This window comes from Halyomorpha halys, unplaced genomic scaffold, assembly GCF_000696795.3.
Source record: "Halyomorpha halys isolate HHAL.00 unplaced genomic scaffold, Hhal_1.1 Scaffold125.1, whole genome shotgun sequence".
NCBI lineage: Eukaryota > Metazoa > Arthropoda > Insecta > Hemiptera > Pentatomidae > Halyomorpha > Halyomorpha halys.
In genome coordinates this window covers 59,481-67,646 of record NW_027108888.1, presented here as the reverse complement: position 1 = coordinate 67,646, position 8,166 = coordinate 59,481, and positions in this window count along the sequence as shown.

The following is an 8,166-nucleotide window of genomic DNA, read 5'->3' as shown; positions in this document are numbered from 1 at the left end:
TCAGCTCGTATAATGTGAAATCTCGGTTAATTGTAACTATTCTAATTTTTTTAACGATTTCCAAGTCGCTATACGTAAATTAGCAACCCCTGGTAATGCAAAATCAACTATTGAAGAACAGTGCAGGAATATGGCTGCTTTAATGAGAAAAGGACTATAGCTGTACAGTGGATACCAGGCCAAGTTAGTATACATGGCAATGGGCAAGTTAGCTAAGTTCGGTTGTATGGGGAATCCACTTGTTAGACCACTTTCTTGCAGAACAAGAAAATCTGTTATATGTTCTTATTATAATAAAGACAGGACAAGCGCTAGACACGAAGTTCAAGCGCAAGCTAAGAAGTAATAGAGCCTACTACATAAAGATAAACGAATCCCCGGCAATTTTAGCGAAACTGAGTGGGTGGCTTGTTTCCGCCTAATGATAGGACATGATTTCCAAAAATACTTCCATCGGATAGACATCGCAGACTTTCTTTTTATTAAAGTTGTAACTTTTTTATTGTTCTTTTCTTTGATTTTTTTTAGAAGTTACCTTTCTTGGTTATCTTCGACTTTGCTTATTATAAGCAGACTTATCTTGATTGATCTACTATCTTCTATTTTCCCGAAGGGCTTATATTATAAAGTAAGTGATTTATACGCTTAGTAATAAAGCATGTGTTTTAATGCAATTGCTTTGCAAGCAAATGTCAAGCTTTCGATTTTTTAACAGCAATCTCGATCGTATCTACTTGATTCTTTAATTCTGCTACATAATTTCGAATAATGATATTGCATTTAAAAAAAGTTAAGGTATAAGTATCTTCTTCTTTACTTAAGTGTTTCTGCTTATGCTTTCTCGATCTTCTTTTTTATTTATATTAATTTGTGTTACTTTGCCGGACACTTTTCCTTGTCCTACCTTACTAGGAATAGAATAAGGAAAATTCTACCGATTCACTCGCCGGGAAATAAATGTTAAAAAAGCTTAAAACTTAAATTTATTTTGAAAAGCCAAATTAAAAACACACAAATTACTTTAACTTTGATTGCCTCCTGTATAGATGAGTCATGAAAACTCAACTGCAGTTATTAATATTGAGTCTCATCCCGTTATACACATTTGAAAAAATAATTAAAACCATAGAATAACAGGTTATTAAAAATACTTTAATAAAACTAAACTCAATACGTTAGATAACAATTTACTCACTTGATTTTGGTTGTATGTAATCATTCGTATCATTAAACTGCTAGCAGGATAATACTCTAAACCTCCTGTCTTATATTTATCCTTACAAGCTATCTGTTAAGTTTTAAGTATCTTAGAAAACAAAAGGAATATTTCAGAAGTAGTTTGAGTCTGTAGGTAGGTGTTCATAGTGATGTTATATAACTCACAGATTCGTAGTTTCACATATTTTCCTTTTGCATGGCCTAAATCATAAGAATCAATTTCACTTAATTTTGCCAATTGGCAGGAATCATGATTTTTTTTAGCGTATATTTTTGCTGTCCATTTTTTAAATATACTTTTATAATGATTTTAAAAGAATCATTTGTCGAAATGGAGCGTGGTAAATCTTAATGCACACGTAATCCTTCACTAGAAATAACCCTAAAGTTATGTTACCCTCGGCTTTCAACTAAAATCAATGATTTTGCATCAGTTATTACATTTTATAAACAAAAAAAAGTTTCATTGACATTTATAATTTTGTAGCTTGAAGAAGGTTTATTATCCTCTTCATTTGTTGCAACGATAGTATTATATAAAACAATAAAAAGCTTTCCTGTATATCGGTAATGGAAAGTGGTAATGGTATATCGAAATACAACTTCAGTAGAGCCTTATTTATCAGTAATTTATATCACAATTTTTGGTGGTATCATCATCAACATTAATTGCATATCTAATGATTGATATTTCACTCACGTAAATTTTATTAATCTTCAATTAGTTTCAGACTGATTAATGAGAATAGTATTATTATCATGATTATAGTATATTATAATAAGGAACTGTAATGAATATTCGTAATAGTACGCACTACTTTAGCAGATGCGTATTTATCAGTAATTATACTACAATTTTTGTTAGTATCTTCATCAACATTGAAAGCATATCTAATAATTGATGTCTCTTCCACATAATTTTAATTAATCTGGGATTGTTTCAGACTGATCATTCTTCAGTCAGGTAGGTTTTTCTTCAGAATAATTATCACCAATCTCGTAACTATAAGAAGTAGGATCATCGATAATGTAATTGACGGTCTCAACTGAATTTTATGAACCAGATGAACTTGTTCGAGTCGGCATTATCTTTTAAGTAGCATCCAACTTTTTACTATCCCAACTCATATTCCTTCTAATTGCCACCTTTCTGTATCAAAGGCAGGATATCTTAACTGCATATAATAGTTTTGATAATCTTTTTTTTTCTTTAATTTCTTCTTATCTTATTAACAAGGTTACTGCTCTTTCCGGACTATGCTCAAGGCTACAAGCACCTTATTGTCAGAACAACTTATTTCAGATTGATCTTTGTTAAAATCATTAAGTGATTTAGAATTTATTGACTGACGTTAGAATTAGTATAATATCAGCAGTCAATATTTTTGATACTGATAAGTCAATACGATTGGCTATCTTCTTTCAAATATTTCCAAAATTATTGTAACATTAATTCAAAGAATGAAGGAATAATTATCGTTCAGGAACTCCTTGAAACGCGTTTTTATCCTCTTAGTGTTGAATCACCGGTTTTCGTTGTTTCTGCATCGGATGATCAATCTCCAAATCGGTATATTTTACATTGTAAAAGTTAAAAATACGAATATGAAAGTTTAAACAAGTGGACAAGAAAACAATAAAAAATTCCGCCGTGGCAGCGGAAATTTCCATGATTAAAATAGCATATCACAATAACTATAGCGTCCAGGGAAGGAAGTTTAGATGCAGTTGATTTTGCAACAAACACATCACTTTGAATGCAATTTTACGAAGATGGATCTGGTTCTGCTCCTTACCGCTAGGCAGTATGATATAGTGTTTCGAGAATATGATGTAAATAGAAATAACGGAGTTTCTAAAAAATTTGGATAGATCACGTTTTGAAGCTATACACCTCAATTATAGAATTAATTTTATTATTAATAAATTGCTAAAAAAAACCTTTCGAAAAAGTTCCCTTGTTGCAATAATTCGGTCAATTTATTCTCTTGTTATTCGTCTCAGCATGCCGTCAAACGCATTGTAGCTCATCGAAAACAGAAAGTATTTCAGAGACATGGTAAGCCTTGACTCTGCATTGTCCCCGTTATATTCAGGAGATCGTTCAAATTCATAGGTCGTGGTTATAACTATACATTGATTTAATAACATGAAAAGAGTACTTGATGTTAGAAAATAAATATTTAGAAAACCGTGGAAGTGATGTAGGTATCGTTTATTGAATAAAATCTATCCTATAAAATGTGGTTCCGATCGTTTTTCTTATTATAGGAATTCTTAAAAATATTAATTAAATATTAAAATAAAAAAAATGTCTCCCAGTTTCACGATTATAAATAATGTGTATACATCGGGACCTGCCCGTTTCCTACTTCAGGTATTCCCAGTGTATATTTAAACGTTAAATTAAAATTATTGTGTGAAACAAGGGGGTGTTGAAAATGTGATACTTTTCTGTCAAAGACATGCATACATTTTTTTTTTTATTTCAAAATGTTAATTCCCTGGAGGGGCAGATCGTGTTAGTGATGTTAATTTAAATTAGTTTAGTTATATAAGACAGAGCATTTGGGTCTCATAGGAAGAATGGTTTATCTGGTGACGTCTTCTAGCAGCTTTCCTCGTCCTGGTGTGCAGTGGACGAAATGGAGAAAACCATGTGTCTTCGCCTGGTGCCAGAAATAAAGAATAGGTCTGTTTCGATCGGTGGCTGGGCAGCAAGTCCTCGACTCTGGCGTGATGGTAGGAGCAGGCCAGGTCCTAGCTTGTTGCATGGTGCTTAGGCTGGGGCGGCAGCAAAAAACAAAAAAAAATATTTGTTTACTTTTGATGTTTTTGATTTTCTTTTAAACTTGTAAATATGTATATAAACAATAAATGTTCCTTGTTTACATCGGGACCTGCTCGTGCTATACTGCAGGTGTCCCGAGTGTAATTTTACGGTTATAATTAAATGTTATTAGTGTGGATAAAGGGGGGCTAAAAATTGTGAGACTTTTCTGGCGATAATAACATGCATGTATTTTTCTGTTTAATTTATAATGTTAATTCCCTGGAGGGGCAAACTAGTTAGTGAGTTAGTTAAGAATTATTATCTATAATAGTATAAGAACAGAGCATTGGGGTCTCATATATTCTATTGGCTTATCTGAGTGTTTGACTTCTTCGCCGCCGCAGTGACGTCTTCTAGCCGCTTTCCTGTGCAGGTTCAGCGGTTGGCGAATATGGTGAAAACCATGTATCCTCGCCTGGTGTCTGAAGAGACGTCTTGGTTCCTCCGTGGCTGGCCAGCGTGTGCTGGTCTCTGATGTGATGGTAGGGGCAGACCAGATCCTAGCTTGCATAGTGCATAGGCTGGGGCGGCATTGCAGTCGCGGTGTCTTCGGGGTCTTCCGGTGTCCTCGGCTAGGGAGGGCATCAGAAAATGAGTCCCCCGACTCCGATTTTATACAAACTCAAAAAAGAATCGAAAAATTCGGATCAGTTAAATCCGACATAATATAATCCTATGTTCTTACTATAAAACGTTTTTTTGAATTATTTCTTTACTTAAATTTCTTCTAAAAAATAACTTAATAATTATAAGGTTATTTTCTTCTAGGGCGGTATAAAAACATTTTTAAAATTTCGACATTTCGAAATCGTTGGTTGTTGTACGACGTCTTGCTGCCCAATATAAATTAAATTTTTCCAAATTTTTATTGGAAAGTGTCTTATTTCTTGTGCTATTCAGAGCAGTACATGTGCCCAGAGGGTCTCCTTCTATTCTTCCTTGGTTGCACAGTACACATGTTGGTTCCTTAGCCAAGCCTATCTTTTGGAAATGACTCTTTAGATCAGTAGTTCCGACCAGGGTTGATATAGGTCATTCCATATCAACTCAAAACAGTTTTGAACCATTTACCTTATTCTACCATAAAGAGTTTCGCCTTAAGGCTTTCTCTGCCAAAAAAAAGTTTGGGAACTACCGCTTTAGATAGTCGTGACTAGTTGTCAGGTGGAGACAGACAACTGGATCTCTTCTAAGGAGGTTAGCTAGGATCGTGAAATTTGAGTATCAATAATTTCGATAAATATCCATATCAGAAATATGGAAATTAGCTGATATCGAAAATGTGGATATTGTTCGATATCGAAACTATCGATATTTTTTTAAAAATCGATAGTGTTTTTACACCTATAGTTTCCACCGACGGCTTAAATTAAGCCCAATATTTTGTAGCTATAGGAATTTTCCTAATTCTAGCACTTCTGCACTTCTTCTAAATTAAAACTTAACCATTATTTTTATTTAAAATTATATTTGTTACTCATTAATTTCATTACGAAATTTGTGAATGGTAAATAAGTATATATTTAGAAAAAGGAAAATATATATTATCTAGATCTCTTAAATCCTTAAATCTAGGAGATCCACTATGATACTAGTTTAATTAAATTCTTTAAACCGGGAGTGAGAGAGAGCGATGGGGTGTGGGAGAGAGAGGAGTAGAGGAGAAGCTGTGGGCTGAGAGGTCTATCCATCATGGCCCCCGTGGCCACAGCAAGTCAAAAACCAGCAATTTAGCCAGCCTCTTTCTAATCCGTCTTTCTGACAAATTAAATAAAAAGAAAAAAAAAAGAAGTTGAGCCCCCTGTAAAACCCGGGACCTAAATGAAGTTCGCCCTTCTTCCTCACCTGCGAATAAGCTTCCACTACTTTAATGTTATTTTTTAATTAAACCCTGTCCTTACTAAGAAGAATGATACCCAATAACAGAAAAAATAAAATAAACTTTAGGCTATCTCAGATCCAACTGTTTTTCTCGATACGGGTTTAGTTTTAATTTTTTTTTTTTACTTCAGTATGATATGTAAGATCAGATGTAATCAGATCTATGTAAAAGTGCCCTCTCGATTGAAAGAAAAAAAATGAAAATAAATCTTTATTCTAGGACACTTGGTTTCCTAAGAATAATAATTAGTAACAGTTTTAACAGCTTTTGTCTGGCTAAATTAACTTTAGAACATAATTAAATGGTGCTATAAAAATATTTAAATTAAATAAAATATGGACAAAAATACATATTTATCTATGCTCATAATATTTTCTATTATTCACAAGTTTACGAAAGTTTGATAGTCTAATAAATGGATAGATATAGTTGATGTTTGAATGAAGTTAAGGAGAAAGCTTTACGGATGGATATGGGTAAGGAATTTCAAAATGAGGTAGCTTGGACAGCAAAATGTTTTTCGAAGGGGGCAGTTCTGTAGATATGGATATAGAGATCGGTAGATTGGGATCTTGCGTTTAATAGGTGGATGAATAAACGTAGGGTAAGGAGGTCAATGATGTGGGGATGTTTTTTGGTTATTAAGGTTTGATATGTGCCAAGGAGGTATTGCCTCCGGATACTGGGATGGAGCCAGCTTTGCTGAGGAATAGGAATGAGTGATATGAGAATACCTGGGAATACTGAAGATGAATCTAATTAGATCCTAGCTTGCATGGTGCATAGGCTGGAGCGGCAATGCAATCGCGGCGTCTGCGGGGTCTTCCGATGTCTGCGGCAAGAGGGAGGATCAGAAAATGAGACCCCCGACCCCGACTTTATATATTTTGAAAAAAGAGCCAAAAAATTCGGATTACTTAAATCCGACATACCGCCCACCTTGATTTTGCTCAGCCAGATTTATAAATTAGAAATGCAACGAGCTAGAGAAACAAAGAGACAAGGAAGGCGCAGTCTGACATAAAATAATAAGTAATCCAACCTGGCTCCAGATAAGGAAGCCGGTAGGCAGCAATAATGATAATAATAGAAATATTGACATTTAAAACGAAAACGAACCATGCATAACATGCACAATTTACAATATGAATAGCGAAAATGAAACGAACACGCCTTAGCACATAACAAAACATTATATTTCATTTATTAAAATAAAGTTACAACGAGATGAATATACGTATCGAATTAAATAATCAAAAGGCATGCATAAAACAAGCACAAAACAAACGATAACGACTGAAAACGAATAGGTAACGTAGGATACGAACCAAATCAGACCCTTAAATTGGAGAATGGAGTACCAGAAACAGAACCTAAGATCTGTATAACAACCTATTAGGAAATAATGCTATCATACACATTAATTTTACAATTTAGTGATGGCCTCTTACAAATTTATTATTATTTACATATTTTACATTGTATTTACACATTTATCTGATTTCTTAGATAATTTAAATTATTTTTTAAATATATTATATAATATTTAGTCTGCGTGATCCAATACCATGTAGAATCTATAAAGTCTATAGACGATCCGTGTGAACTAGGGAGCTAATTGTAATGTTACTTTGAATCATAATACTTAATTACATAAAAACCTTCAGAATTTTAATTCTTAGAAAAAGTATTGGGATATTATTTATAGAATATACCTTTATTAATTTAAAATTATTTACCTATTTACTAATTACAATCCATTAACATATTTTACACTAGTCACAACTTTTACATTGTATTTTATGGCAGTTACTCATTATATAATTAAAGTTAATTCAGAGCATTCATGTTGATGGTTATTCATTAATTTATCATTCAGTGGAATTTTATGTATCTGGCTTTTATTAATAATTATTGATCCGAACTATTCAATTTAACTTATGGCTTATCCGAAAACACTTCACCTTTATTCTTTCCACCAATTCTAATATTTAAACGGGTCTTAAAATTTAGTCACAGGGTGAGTTGGATTCAAACCTAACGACCAAGTCGAATGGACCCCACTTGCCCGCCTACCGGCAAAGCCCAAATTAATTCCCGTACAAAAAAATTTAAGAAGGTTACTATATTAATTGTAGCCTTTAACCAAACTAATTGCTTTATAATTAATAAATTTAATTACGTATAATCATACGAATATGAAATTTTAAACAAGTGGACAAGAAAACAAAAA